This window comes from Atractosteus spatula, chromosome 2, assembly GCF_055471065.1.
Source record: "Atractosteus spatula isolate fAtrSpa1 chromosome 2, fAtrSpa1.hap1, whole genome shotgun sequence".
Classification (NCBI taxonomy): Eukaryota; Metazoa; Chordata; class Actinopteri; order Semionotiformes; family Lepisosteidae; genus Atractosteus; species Atractosteus spatula.
Genome location: NC_142707.1, coordinates 22,077,919 through 22,093,273, shown reverse-complemented (window position 1 = coordinate 22,093,273; position 15,355 = coordinate 22,077,919). Strand labels below are relative to the sequence as shown.

At 36.6% G+C, this 15,355-nt stretch overlaps 1 non-coding gene across 1 annotated transcript; it reads left to right on the top strand.

Moving 5' to 3' along the window:
• The first annotated feature begins 297 nt into the window (after window positions 1-297).
• Window positions 298-402, top strand: LOC148839444 (U6 spliceosomal RNA). Its single transcript, XR_016090359.1, has one exon. It is a non-coding gene; the product is annotated as a U6 spliceosomal RNA (small nuclear RNA).
• The last annotated feature ends 14,953 nt before the right edge of the window (window positions 403-15,355 follow it).

The following is a 15,355-nucleotide window of genomic DNA, read 5'->3' as shown; positions in this document are numbered from 1 at the left end:
CAGTGGTGGCCAGGCCAGTTTTCCACTATTAATAACAAAGAACCAGTCTCAAAATATTATATACAAAATTAGCTGTATGTGATATATTTATGCATCACAAACTTCAAACTCTGTGAAATGCTTATGGTACAGTCTACAACAGAATTCTAACTCAAACGTCATTCACATTATATAATAAGTTCAGGAATAAAAGCATTTGGAGATATGATTTTCTATCCTCCTGTTTTGCTCTATGAAAAAAAGTTCTGAATCCCTATTATGGTCATGGAAATAAAAAACTCCAATCTGTTCTTGCGTTGGGTCAGCACATATACTGTACTAAAATTGGAACAATTACAAAGTAGATTACCATGGCCCCTGCACAAAGATGACATGTAAATTTGTGAAGCTTTCCACAGTATCACAAAGTATCAAACTACCACCATTTTGTTTCGTTGACATAGTACTAGTAGCAGCAGTAAGAGCATTTTTGTAATAACGATTGCCTTTTTGTAAGCCTAAAAGAAGAAGATCAGTAATTTTTTAACTTGTACAGGGTCACAGGGCTGCTGGAGCCTATCTGGGCAAGCAATAGGCACAAGGCAGGAAACACTATGGATAGGACTCCAGTCCATAGCAGGGCCCACACAGACACGGATACACAAACCACGGTACAGGTACGTCTTGCACTGCAGGAAGAGACTGCAGAGGAGACCCAGATGAACATGGGGAGAACATACAAACTCCATGCAGATTGAAACCTGGAATTGAACCTGGGGCCCCAGTGCTGTGAGGGTCACTGTGCCACCCCTAAGGTAATCATTTGTTTACTAAAATGTTAAAGTAGATGGGCCATGCATACTGATTATTTATTGAAGTTACTTTTCATCTTACAGGTGTAGGTATTTTTTTGTCCCTAGTTTTTAAATGATAACCATCATGTGAAGTTTTTGCTGTCTCATATTAGTTTTGCAGACTGGTTTGCCATTTGGTTCCTCAGTCAATGTTCTTCAGTGCCAATGTTGTTGCCTTTGTCTTGGTGGTAGGTAACTTAAAGGCTACTTTATGTTTAGAATTTCTTAAATGAGTTAATTTAAGGAAAGAAAGCACTGAGGATTATTTCTTAATAATGCAACAGTCTTGGGTATTGAGTATCAGGAAAAAAATAATTTTGGTATTATATCAGGGGTTTCTGTGTTGTTCAGCTTGCATACCATGTGGACTATTTCTGCATGTAATCCTGAGGCAGTTATCCAAATGACAACCACTTTCTGTGGTTATGATTTCTTCCATCATGTCATTTCAAATTAAACATCTTGTTTGCACACCATACTGGCCAATTTTTATTCTGTACTTCAAACAGACTTCCAAAATCTGCAAAAAATACTTTGAATAATATCTATGAAGATAAATTTTGTTGTAATACTTTTCCATATGAACAAATGTTTGGCTTGTAGAGCAAACAAAGTTCAAACCATAGATCTATACTGAAAATATACAACAGCAAAAAAAAAAGTTGCATCACCCACTTCGGGATTCAGTTACATGAGGTTATGGATCTATTAAGAATTTGTCATCTGCTTCCTGGAAGGGATGAGATTTTGTGGTTATTTTTCAATCCATCTTTTTGATTGTTTTCAAATAAGCTTTGTTTATTTTTCTAAGTATCTAAATTGACTGTGGTAGTCAATCTGTAAAGAGAAAGTCATCTCTCTCACAAAATAATTTTAGGTTCAGAAATTATTATTGTTGTCATAGGTACAGTAGTACTGTATATACTGTACATAATTTCAAATTTCTTAATAGCTTTCATACTATATTTTAATCATGTGTTAACCACTTAGCATCTGTTTACAACTGCCATCTAATAATAATTCAGGCACACTTGGTTAAACAAATATTTGCAAAAAATGGCAATACACACATTAAACAACATGTAACATAAACATACAACACACAAGTTACCCTACATACAAATTTACAAATAAAGCATCCCAGAGGCCTAATGTCCTAACTACCCACAAAAAAACCCAAACTGTTACCAAGTATTCTACTCGTGGTTACATCTCTCTCTGCAAACCCAATTGTCACAAAATAAAAGGGAACCTACAGTATTTACCTATTCTAAAAATGCACCCAGTAACCAGGAGAAACAGTTTTTAACAGAGATTCTTTACACAGGAAATCAGAGTTCCCTAAAAGCCACAGAATAGCAACCTATCATTACAAGGATAATGACAGGAATCTGGTCTTCCCACATGATCTAGAACAAGGAGCTCCCACTCCAATATCTTTCTTGTGGTCTTGTCTGCGGTCTCCCCCCACTACTTCACCATCCTCTTACTGTATATGGTGTCTTTCTGCACTGTTCATTAACACTTAATCATTTACTCAGAACCACTGAGTCTGGACCCACTACATCTCAGCCAAGCATGTCTTTACTTTGAAGCAGAAAATATTGACAGAAGCCAGGTGGTATACACTGTATCTAGATTCTCAGAGACACTTCAGTACTCACCTACAGCTGTAACAATATATAACAAAGAAGTGGCGTATCCTGCCTCAAGTAGTGGAAATAGCCCACCATGGGCTCTATTTCTATCCCATGACTCCCAAGATAGACTAACCAAGTCTGTTCCTCATTGTGTTGTGCTATGGTAAAGAAGGCTGATATAAGTGAGTTCTCCATATATAGATATGATGTTCCTGTGGCATACTGCCAAAGGCCAGAGAAATCCTGCTTAATGTGTCAATTTAGAAAACTTCAATGGCTACTACTATTTGCAGCAACTGGACGACAACTGGATGAACAGTTCCAGCTACTGGAAGACAACAAACACTGAACAAAGATGGAAACAAAGGGACAGACAGTAGATTCCATGTTTAGTTGGAAGACTATTGAGTCATGCATCTTCAGTAACATCTATGGACATTTCTATGTAGAACTGATTATTTGACTATAACTGAAGGTGTACAGACTCGCTGTTAGGGTATTTTCTAATACAGTATATTAGTAGGGTAAGATGCATGAATTTCATAAGGAAACATTGGAATAATATTACTATTAATAATTTTAAAGACTGATATTTTGCAAAGCAATGCTGCCTTGCAGCTCTGGGGCACTGGGTTCAGTTCTATACCTAGGATGCTATCCACTTTGAGATTTGATGTTCGCCCCATGTTTGCGTGGGTTTCTTCTGGGTGCTCTGGTTTCCTCCTATGGTCCAAAAGCATGAGTGAGTGTTTGGGTCTGTCTGCCCTCCAATGGACTGGCATCCTGTCGGGAGTGTACTGTGCCTTGTGCCCTTTGCTTGCTGGGATAGGTTCCGGCTCCCCTGTGACCCTGAATTGGAAGAAGTGGTTAGAAGATGGATGGATATTTAGCCTTTTAAACTACTGGTTAAGGACAGCTCTCAGAATGTATCACTTACCACATTTACAGATATGTGTGAAATAAAGTGATATGCAGATTTGTTGCTTTTTATCACTACTAATAAGAGCCATCACTACTAGCAGTAACCCTCTAAAACATATTCATTTTTCGACCACCTACAGTATCTCTTCTAGACAGATTATTGTTTCAGATAAAATGGGTGTTGTCCGAATAGTGAATGCAAATTAATCTATTCACAGTTATCAACATCGATAATTTAGTCTATCAACTGAGTTGGTTTGTAGGACCAGAATTTGAAAAGTGTTTAAAAAACCTTCTGGGTGATTCCTAGATAACCATGTAAGTAACATGAAATAAGACAGCTCCAAGCACGCAATAATTCTAATCCCTGCACCCTTGCCAATACAATTTAGTTTTCACAGTGCTGAAAAAATCCAATCCACATTAATTTACTCTCTTATTAAAACATGAGGCCTGTGCCTTTCTAATTATCAACAAGCACCAAAGAACCTATAAGGTCTGATAATCTACAATGGGTCTCAGAACTTCTTTTGGATCGATAAAATAGCTCCTAGGGTTAATTAAGGAGCATGTTTTCATTTTGCCTTCGTTTGTCTGTAACCAGAAAAGATCCCAAAAAGTATGCTCTAGGCCGGGAATGATAAGAATTATGAATTGTTCACCTTTTTTACTACGTGATTAGATAGAAATGTCATTGTGTCCACTCATATTTAAAAAAAATGCAATAGTTATTTTAGAAATCTATTTTAATACATTCATGTTCTTTTCTTAACTAAACTTAACTTGCAATCCTTAATATTGTTATAGTTATTGGAAGTGATTATTGAAGAGTTTAAAGAATCAGGGGACAGTGGTCAAACATCTAGATAGTGTCAACATTTGTCATTCTTAGGAGCTTTAAGATAAGAAAGAAACTGAGGTGTTTGCTCAGTGCAAGGAGTTCTGAAACACACTGATCAATGTAATTGGTTTAGCTTGGTTAAGTAACTTAGTTCACTAGGAATGATAGGGGTCTCGTAGATATGTATAGCATTTTGGGAGAGGAATGGATGTCAGGAGCGATTGCTAATTACTGGCGGCTGAGTCTGATTGAACTTGGTTGGTCATCCCTCCCGAACTTTCATTATAAACTCCATTAAGAGTCACCAAAAGTTGAGGAGCAGAGGATAAAAACAGATAGCTAGGCAAACAGAGAGTGACATACTGTAAGAGGATGGACAGCAAGACACAACAAGAGATGAAAAAAGACACTACCAGGCGGGAGGCCCTTGTTCCGATCAGGCTTTAAGACCAGATTCAAGTTAAGTATACCTGTATGAACCTTGTTAAGAGAGTTTGCCATTCTCTTGTTTTTGAGAAACTCCGATTTCTTGTATAGAGAATCCCTAGAATAAAAATATTCTCTCCTGGTTATTGAATGCATTTTTATAATAGGAAGATCAATTGCCATTGTTTTTGTAGCAACTGGGTTTGTAGAAAGATATATTTAACTCTAGGTCGTATTCTGTTTGTTGCAGAAGGCAGGTTTATCTTTACTTTTAGGCCTTTTACTGTAGGTGTTATACAGTAGTCATGTATCAGTAGCAGTCTTGGAGCTTTCTGGTTGGTCAGAAGGTAGGCCTTCGAGATACTTTGTTTGTAAGTAGTGTAACTTGTATGTTTATGTTGTGTGTTGTCTGGTTTGTGTTGTGTCATTATTAATAAATATTTAATCTAGTGTCCTCTTCACCTAAACTGAACAAGAGAACAACGAACGTATGTGCCTGTAATTATACCAACTACTCAGGCATATTCTTGGCATATCTCTTTAGTTTCATAACCCCAATTTTTTTTAACAACATGGCACCTTCTTTTGAGAAAGAGCTGAGGAAAAATATATAATTTCAGTTATCCTGTTATTTCTTTGTTAAATTGTTATATAATCTGTGTTGTTTCAGGTTCTCTGATCTTTAAGTGGTATTATCATGCTTACTTAGTGTTCTAAGAAGTGTTTATGAGGGGCTTGTTGCCTTTGATTCCCTTGCAAAGAATTAAATATTGAATTATATTAGTTTTGCATGGAAGGATTCACATGACATGAAACAAAAGGAAAGCATAGTCATGTTATGTGACTGCTAGAGGAGGAAAGTCATAACAGATCCTCAGTTTATAATACTGTATGTAGCTTAACTCATCTGACTTTTATTTCATTAAGCTATAAATGAAAAAGTAAACCAGCATAAACATTACTTTTGAGAAAAAATGACAACTTAAAGCTCTGAGGTGGGTTTATTGTCTAATAGTGCACCATACTGCATAACAGCTCAATGGGAATCAGTTGTTACATAAAAGGTCTGTTTACATTTCTACACCTTCAGTAGACATAAGTAAGTGCTGAGCCTGTAGCAATGGTATGCCATTGGGGCGTTACTCCAAATTAAACAGGGTGATTAATATCCTTTTTCAAAGATGCATGGCACTTGATTTCCTCCTTTCAGGGCAACAGTGCATCAAGAAACCGCTGACTCACATTATATGTAAATATACCTCAGGGAGAGACACTTAATCATAGCTGACAGAAAGAGGGCTGCTGAATACTCAGAAGGTTAGCAAATCTTGCGTTTCTTATGGAATTTTGAACAGAAACGTCAGTGTAAGCTAAAGTAATAAAACCCAAAAAACCCACTGCACCTTTTTTTTTCCTTCAGTAGGAAAAATTGTTAAAAATTGAACCATCACTGACATTTCAAAAACCTCTTTACAAACAAACCTCAGTTTTTTTAATCAAATGGAAATAAAGGTAATATCCACCCATTGTAAAATAAAAAAAAAAAACTTACCATGCATTGTTATAGTCCCATCATGAACCCTGTATTCCCTTTCTTGCATTGCTGTCACACTTAACAGTAATAAACAGCTTTTGGATAATAGATAGTCAATCCTGACCAGAGTTTAGGTTACACTTTCAGAATTTCATGTTAAGGTAACACGGATAAGAGCTTTTGATATACAGAAGTTATTCAGGAAAATAGAATTTTGAGGATAGGAAAGGTAATAAGAACATTAAGTGAGTAACAATACCATACCTGAAAATCCTCTGTGATAACCAGGGGAATCATTCACATATGAAAAAAAGTAAAACAAACCTTTGAATAAGCAACTATGTAACATAATTTTCAAAAGCAACTGTACCTGAGTATAATGAAATGCTTACTTGCGTGTTTTCCTCATTTCTGGAGTGAATGTCCTGGAAAATATTATATACAATTAGCCTGCAGATAATTTCTTCATTGAGTTCTGTGTAGTCAGTTTCACACATTAAATTACCTAAGAAGTTTCCTTCTATTACTGAGATTTGTATGGTACAAAATTGGACATTGAAAGTAAACTTAAAAAATCTTTTTAAACCACACTTATACTAATAAATTATATTCTCCAAAAATAACCCTTTGTCCACCACATACTAATTATTTTTAGGGTGATAGATGAAACAATTTGGATTTGGAAGTTTCTGTGAATGATATGTGTTAAATGCTTTTACAAACCAGTGGAATTAATAGAAACACACTAAATAATGTATTGTTCCTCTAAGCATGCAAAATGTGTTAACTTGAACCAGGAAATAATGAAATATGTCTATTTTGAAAACTGTCTCCATGAGAAGATAAATGAGCCATCCTTGGTTCTGATCATGTGTGGTTTTTAAACTTTCCAATTTAAACAGTCTTCAGTTGTCTTCAGTTTTAGATTAGTGGACATTCCTGCTAATAATGTGGGTGTAGTTTTAGAGTGGAATATAAAATATAGTTTTTAAATGCTTTTCTGGGTCTGTCCTCTGGATTTCTTTTACCTTGGTTTTATTTACTTATTGAATCCAAAAGCTGTTAGAATATGTTCAGTGATGCTAGTTGTAATTTACTTTTCTTGTATACGTTTCTGTGTGCTATGGAATTGCTGTCTTACTAGGCAATTTTTTTAATGGATGTATCACACCATGTTTACTGTATATCAAAATGGTCTCCTTTTAGAATAATGTGGGAAAGTTAACATGAGGGAATTCATGAAAGAACAATCCTACAGTCTGGTAACACTGTAGTTACTGTTTTTTTGCCATACAGAACACTTTGCAATTGCAGTGCTTTGTTAAAACTCAGGTCTCTATCTTTGAGTCCTAAAGGCTGTTTTTCAATCAGCTTGGGGTCTCAAGTGACTTGATAATGTATACTCAGCTAAAACACTCACCAAAAGCCTTTGCCAAGGGTTAATGTATTTTACATTAAGCTTCATAATCCTGCTGTCTATGGCATTACATCAACAAATGGAGTGAGTTACCAGTAAAGAGAGGAAGTTGAAACTGATTAATTTCAACAGCCATTGTAAAGAAACAATACTTTAGATTTGCTGTTAATGACTCCTCACATAGAAATCAAACCAGAGAAAGCTGTAGGTGTGTGGAATAATGATTATACTGTATGTATAATTGCAATGCAGCTTGTCAGATACTGTACATTCTGAAACAGTCAAGGTTTACTCCTGCACTCCATCTTGGAGACCCTAATAAGACCCTATGCGTGTGTTAGAATCTGGAGGGAAAGGAGACGTAGGTGCAAACAAGCAGGGACGGTTCGTGAAACGAGGAACAGGGGAAGAGACACGGGTATCCAATCCAAAAGGGAGTCCATAGAAGAGTCAGGACACAGTCCAGGGGTCCGAATTCGAGTAATTCGTCATCCAGTGACGATGCGAGGTTAAAATCCCCGGGAAGGGGAAACACAGACACGACAAGACATTGGAATCACAGGGCGAGGTCCTCCAAGCCCTGGGCTCAGGATGTGGGAGATGAGGCCTATGCCACGGAAGTGGGGCGACCTGATGCTAGGCAGGCCTAATGACATCCATATACTAATGCTGAGCCCTGAGCATTGGAGGAGCTAGGATTAAATAGAGAGACAAACAAGACATACTGGGAGGACATAAACAATCAAAGGGAGCTAGGGAGAATAGAGTAGTGGAGCGTCCACTATGGGAGGGATGTCGAAACACAAAAAAATGTCCAAATGAGTGTTGTTGCATATGAATGTGTTTGTGTGCATGTGTTTGATTTGCCATAATAAACTACTGTACCATAATTACTTAAAGAAACTGAAAGCAAGAAGCATTCATTTGGTTATCCAAACATACTCCATCTCCTAAGGTGTTTTCTTACAGAAACACTCTTATGATCCTTACTTAAGAGCCACAAGGGAAAGGGAGCCCCCTGGGGATGCCATGAAGACATCAGGTTCCACCCCCTTTTGGCCTCAACAGACAGCAACTTCCAGTTCCAGGGTCAGGCACTCCAGCCCCAGGGAGTTTCCCTGACAATGTCAGTTCAGGAGAAAAGAGACGTCAACAATATAAACACGATCACAAATAAAATATTCCTTGATTTCCTCATATTGTAATTTTTCACATCAGGTTTTGCTCTTGACTTCTAAAAAGATTGAAAGCAAAGTACTATGGCTGGTATCCATAATATGGAATTCTCACTAATTTTAAGTTTGGTTTTGGTTAGTGGTGAACTGTAATCATGGAACCTTTCCTTGTATGATAACATTTCTTTTCACAAAAATATGAGTATTTTCAAGTTCTAAACTCCTGTTATGTTACATTTTGGTTACACCTCAGGTGTCAATATACTTTCAGTCAAAGATGATATTGTCAGTAGGTCAATAAAACAAAGAGGCTTGGATGGAAAAAAAACTTTCACATCTTATTTTCACAAAAATGTTTTAAAAAATGATTGTTCTATGAGAATGCTTCTCATGTCCAACATCTCAGGCTTATTCACTTGTTTCCTCTTTCTAGATTGTTGGTGGTGTGATGGGCCATAGCAGCTGCAACAAATCATTGTAGAAAATTGGCCATTAAAGGTTGTGAAAGACTACATAGAGGAAATCAATGAGCAGTGAGTTTGGCTTAGCAGTTAGCCAGACATTCATCTCATGAGCCACACTCATTGACGATTCTCACACTGAGGTTTTTTTGATTATGGAAAATATGCATTTTAGTTATGAGAGGAGATCCAGAAGTTTAATTAAGGTTAATTGTCACAGTATGAAGCAGAGAAGTCTGATCTCAGCACCACACACCATAACATTTGTGTGTATTAAAACCCAGAGTTTACAGCTACATAAGGGCAGAAAATATGCATACTGTGGTATAAGGTTTTCAAAGGCAGCCTGAAAACAAGAAACATCGATCTATTTGATAGAAGATTATTTGATGTAAACTCTGTCTTAAGAGATAAGAGATCCAAAATGAAGGGCTTTCCACCACAAAATGCAATCCTTTAGTTTCATACAGTATAAAATGTTGTATACAGTTGTTATAGAAAAGATTTTGCTGCTTTGGAGTCAGTCCAGAGAACAGAAACCAGATTCATTCTTGGTCTTAAGGGAATATCCTATAATGACAGGATGAGGAAATTGAACCGTTTAGCACTGAACAAAGACATCTATGAAGTGACCTGATACAAGTATTCATAATTCTCAAAGGCAATGACAAAGTCAACCCTGCAGATTTCTTTTAAATGAGCAGTGAAACACAAAAATAGAAAGTCATGCCGAATCTTGCCGGAGTATACAAGCCTTATTAGAATCACTAAAGCTTCCAGGCCTGTCAATCAGCCCATTGCTATGACAACCAGATCAGGTAGAAGATCAGTTCTTTTTGTGGCCACTGAAACACCTGGCTGTATAAGTCCTGGTCCTGGTGTACTCTGTGAGATTACTTTGTTTAACGTTGCTTCTTGGATTTCCCTCTTGGTTGTTTTCTTGTGTTCTCCTTGGTTTTTTGACTTTACTGCTTGATCTGCTCCTTTGTTTTTGGATTCCCTTTAGTAATTTGATATTGAGTCTCCCTGGCTTCAACCCTTGCCTGTTTCCTGACTACTGCCTAAAACTTTGTTTTGAATGGCTTGTTCACTCGCCTCAGCAGACTGCTACTTTACTTGCAGCCTCAGACAGCTGCACTTTGACCAGTAAGCAAGTAAGACAGAAAGTACATGGAAGTTCATTTAAACAGAGAACAGGGGACAGTTCTTTACCAAAGGGTAGAAGGGATATGGAAAAAGCTACTCAGCCATGTTGTTGAATCAATACCCTGGCTGTCAGGAAATGGCTGGCTGCCATCCTTGGATCAATTAACTACTACTGTAACTACCAAATGGATTAGATGAGCCAAATGGCCTCCTTTCATTTGCAACCTTTGTTCTTAGCTAAATTTACAAATTTAGAATTTCAGTAGTCTCTGTAATAATACTACACCTTGGAAAGAGAAGGTCCCAGAATTAAGATTACATATGAATGTTTCAGACCACATTACCAGTGGTTAGTATCAGTAGCAATGGTTATGCATACTGTAAGTTTCAAGAGCAAGTTTTCTTGAAATTCCTTAGAAAATTTAGATCAGTTACTATACACACATCAGTGTCTTTACATGATTGATGCTCAAACCCTAAACATCTTTAGAGCAGGTAGTATTAAAAACAATTGGATTTTGGTAAGTGTGACTAATTATGTCTAGCAGCAGGGCCAGGAATGCAGTCGCAGAATGACTAGAAATAGGCCATACATAAGAATAATGTGCAAAACCAATGATTGTAAACGGGAGTTCATTTAAGAAAAAGTCTGACAGTACAAATAATTCAAAAGGTCAGTACAGTGGAGACAAACAGTGAGAGTGCTTTGGTCTTTAAAGTCCATACAAACCCTGAACAATCAGTTCAATCTTCAGGTGTTGGGATAGGAAATCAACTGCATAACCAGTGGCTCCAGGACAATGAATAATGTTATATCTGTATGGTTGAAGCAACAAAGCCAACTACAACAGGTGATGGTTGGTGTCCTTCATACCTGTAGGTATTAGCCATTGAAAGACCCAATGATCTGGCTCCAGGATATAGAATATCCCAAGCAAATAGTACCTGAGGCTCTCTAGTGCCCATTAAATGGTTAGGTACTGTATTTCTTTTCAAGAGAAAAGAAGTGTGCCAGGAGTCACCCCTAGCAGTGATGTACAGTACTGCTAAGTAACAGGATGGAGAATTTTTGCCTTCAGTACTCCTGGAGCAGCACAGCCCCAATGCTATGTTTCCATGCATCTGTCTAGACTTTGAATGGTTTGGTTGAATCAGGGTGGTTGAGAACAACGTCACCAGTGATACTGCATTGAAGGTGATATGGAAAGCTTGTTCAGTCATCAGTCTTGTGAAATTTGTGTCTTCTTGTTTTGTTAAATGCTGTGAGTGCTAAGACAGTGAAGCTGATTTCTTGGGATCCTTTAAAAATTGATGAATGAGACCTATGGAACAAACGTTACTAACACTGTAAAAGCAATATTGTCTGAATGGCCATCTCTCTGTAACTTAATTTATTCACCCATCCATTTACTAACTGCTTTATTCAATTCAGGGGGGAGCCGGGTGCCTAACTAGACAAGCAATGGGTACAAAGCAGAATACACTCTGGGCAGAAGCCAGTACGTCGCAGGGCACACATAGACCCTAACATGCACACACTTGGGTCCATCATGGGCCATTTTTCCCAGAGGTCAATTACAGTAGCTTACCAGTATATCTGGACAGACCTGGAGATTTACAACTGTGCAAGTACAATGTTATTTTCTTACTGGTCTTTATCCCATTGAGTTGACTGTCCATATTTATGGACAAGTGACAGTGTGTGGCGAGTCAACTGAGGCCTTTTTTGCTCATTTCTCCAAACAGTCTACAGTTGACTATCAAGGTCTATTATTAATCACAACACAGCATTCTCCAGGATTAAACTAAAGAGGGTGACCCCTGTACAAGTATTTCAGAAATCTCAGCTCTTTCATTGTCAGTATTCTTGTGATGGTCTTGAGATTTAAAAGTCTGTCTTTCATTCATTAGAATGTCCTATTTTGCAAAAAGGAAAATAAGAGGTTAGGCAGGACACAATCAGAGAGGTTACTCAAACTTAGAAAAAAATAAATGACGAGGTTCTTTTTTATTGATAGGAATTCAAGTGATCAATCATTAAAGAGATTTTGACAGTTCAAAAAAGAACCTTTCAAGGGCTTTGTGTGGCTCTGGGAATTTTTGACCATTTCAGTAACTTTAATTACTTCCTTCATTATCTACTCAATATAAAGGAGAAAAAAAACTTTGTCTTCTGCAGTATGAGGTTTCAGGAAAGAGAAGCCTCAAGCCTGGAGGTATCGTGCATTTTGGTTAAAAATCTATCTTAATCTATGTCTATGCTCAATATTGTTGAAGTCTGTCATTTAAAATTTAAAATTCATTGTCAAAATTGTAATACCCACACAAACAAAAATAATGTAGTTTTGTTTCCCTTTATTAGGATTTCTTTATTCATCAGTTTAACTCGTAAGTTCTCATAAAAATGTCAATAATTGAAGAAGTAATATGACTAATAGTTCCAATCCATAAGTTTGTAAGGACAATGTTTGCTTCTGGTTCTTGAATAAGACCAAAGACAGGTGGTCAAAATGCTTGTTTTAACATCTTTCTACAAGGCTGAATGAAAAATTGCAAAATACTAAGTACTGTCAGAAGCGAGCTTAGGATAAAAATAAATATTATATTCCTGTTCCAAGTCTTCTTAGCACTGATATACTGTACAGCAATTCACTCCCGTTAATCCATTGTGTAAAGCCTTGGAGTTTCCAACCCCTGAGATAAGGCTTTGTTCTAGTTTTTATCTAGCTCACCATGAATTTTAACATTAATTAATTAATTGCTTACACTTATATAGCGCTTTTCTGGAAACTCCACTCAAAGTGTAATGGGGACTCCCCTCCACCACCACCAATGTGCACCATCCACCTGGATGGGGAACTGAAGCCCCTATTTCTCACACCGGTTATTAAATCTTGGTAACAAAGTAAATTATTTTTAGTATTGCAATATTTTCAAAATTTTGAATTAAGCACAAAATCATGAACTTTGTGAAAGTACCGTATAGTCGCCATGTTGTTGCAAACTGCTGGTAAGTACAGGTTGTGTAAGTATGTGTAAGTACACATTTCACCTCAGAAATGTTCCAAAGTGACTTGTAATCAGAGGTAACAAGTAAGTAGTATTTGATGGAAAAACAGTTTAGAAGTCGAGAGCAATATTTCTATTGGATTAAAAGAGATGTATTCACAAGCCTGTTGGTTTACAATGTAATAAAGGCCTTTTCACTTCCTCTTTGACCTCTCTGACTGTGACAGCAATATGGTGCTGTGCATACCTGGAAATTTAATTTATTTTGTGTAAATTGGAGGTTTTACACATTACGGTGTACATTTAACTTTCATTGTGATTTGAAATGCACTCATAATTCTGAAATATAAAATTGGCTGTGCAGATCTCCTTTAAGTAACTGCAATATGCGAGGCTCAACTAGACATTTATAGTGATCACTATAGAGTAACTGTACAATATAAGCCTAATAGCACTGTAGCAGTGCAGATGAATACAGACTATAAAAACAGGGTTGAACCATTTTTGGGACAGAGAGCTCCCAAGACCTCAGGGTGAAAGCTTTTGGGGACAGTTATCTAAAAGGTTATGGAATACTCCAGTGGAGTATTAAGTATGTAAGGTTAGGACTTTTCTTATTTTGTGGCAGCCTCTGTTGTTTTCTGAGTAAGCCCGCTGGTAAAAAACAAGATGGGTAATGAGTGAATCTGGTCAAATGGAATTGAGCGGATGAGGAATTTCCATTGCGACAAGATTCTTACATTGAGTTAAACCTGCAAATAGAAGGGTAGCTTCAGGGTAGGAAAAGGAGTATAACTTTAGGTGGTTCTCTGGGTCGTTTAGTCTCCCCTATTTGGGCTGGGTTTGATGTGAAGATCCCCTTACTACACTACTATCAAGGGGGATCTGTTACAAGGACTTGATTTTTTATTATAGAATAATAAAATGTTTAATAAACATCATAATTCAAAATGAAGAGTAAATTCTAAGATGAAGGCCAAAGGATTTCAATAGTTATTTATTTCCACGGAAGCCCTTACTGTATGTAAAGCAAAAGCTTTTCACAGTTAGGTATAGTACTTTTAATGAAATACAGAATTCTGTTTCATACAAGCAATTTGATCAAACTCAGTTAATTATTAACATTGAACAGAATTGTTTCTTGATATGATATCTAGAAAAAAGTTTAAATATAAAATCTCACTCCCTTTCAGAGGGAAATGCAAGAGCAACCAAATTAACTTCCATAACTAATCCATATTATTCACTAATAATGTTAATTACTTTAGGTCATATGAAATGGCAAATTAAGTTGGGAATTATTCAGTAAAATAAAACAAGCAATTACCGCCAGTGGTTTTTAAGACAAAGGAGAAACTCACTGTGAGAGAGATCCAATTATATGATTTTTAATTCTGCTTTTTATTAATTATCTGTGAGCCCATCTTATCAAAGGACATCCATCTATTTGTGCCAGCTTTTATAATGTGGTGTTTTTAAGATTAAGGTTTAACAATGCATTAATCTATTAATCATACGGAGTAATGTAAATTCCAAGCAGAGAACATTGTGTTCCCACTTGAACTTTTACAAAGATTAATTTAAATTGTTTTGCAAGTCCGACTGAGAGCAGTAATATTGGGATAATTATATTTAAGAACCACATACAGTAAGTTACCAAATAAACTCATTCAACCTTTGTAAGATTAGAAACATTTGCCTTCTACTTTTCTGTATTCAGATTTCAAGACAATTTTAAGGCAAACTCAATTAATTTCAGAAAGTAGAAGAAAAAAGCAGAACACACAGTTTTTAATATTACCCCTATTAGAAAAGAAGTATCTAAGGTTAGTCATGTTTGGGCTGTGCACTTTTTTAGGATTACGATGCCTCCTCAGTGTTTGCAGTAATCATTAAGCTTCATGTTTATCTCTTCTGAAGGTATGAAGATGAATTTGACACCATTTCATGTA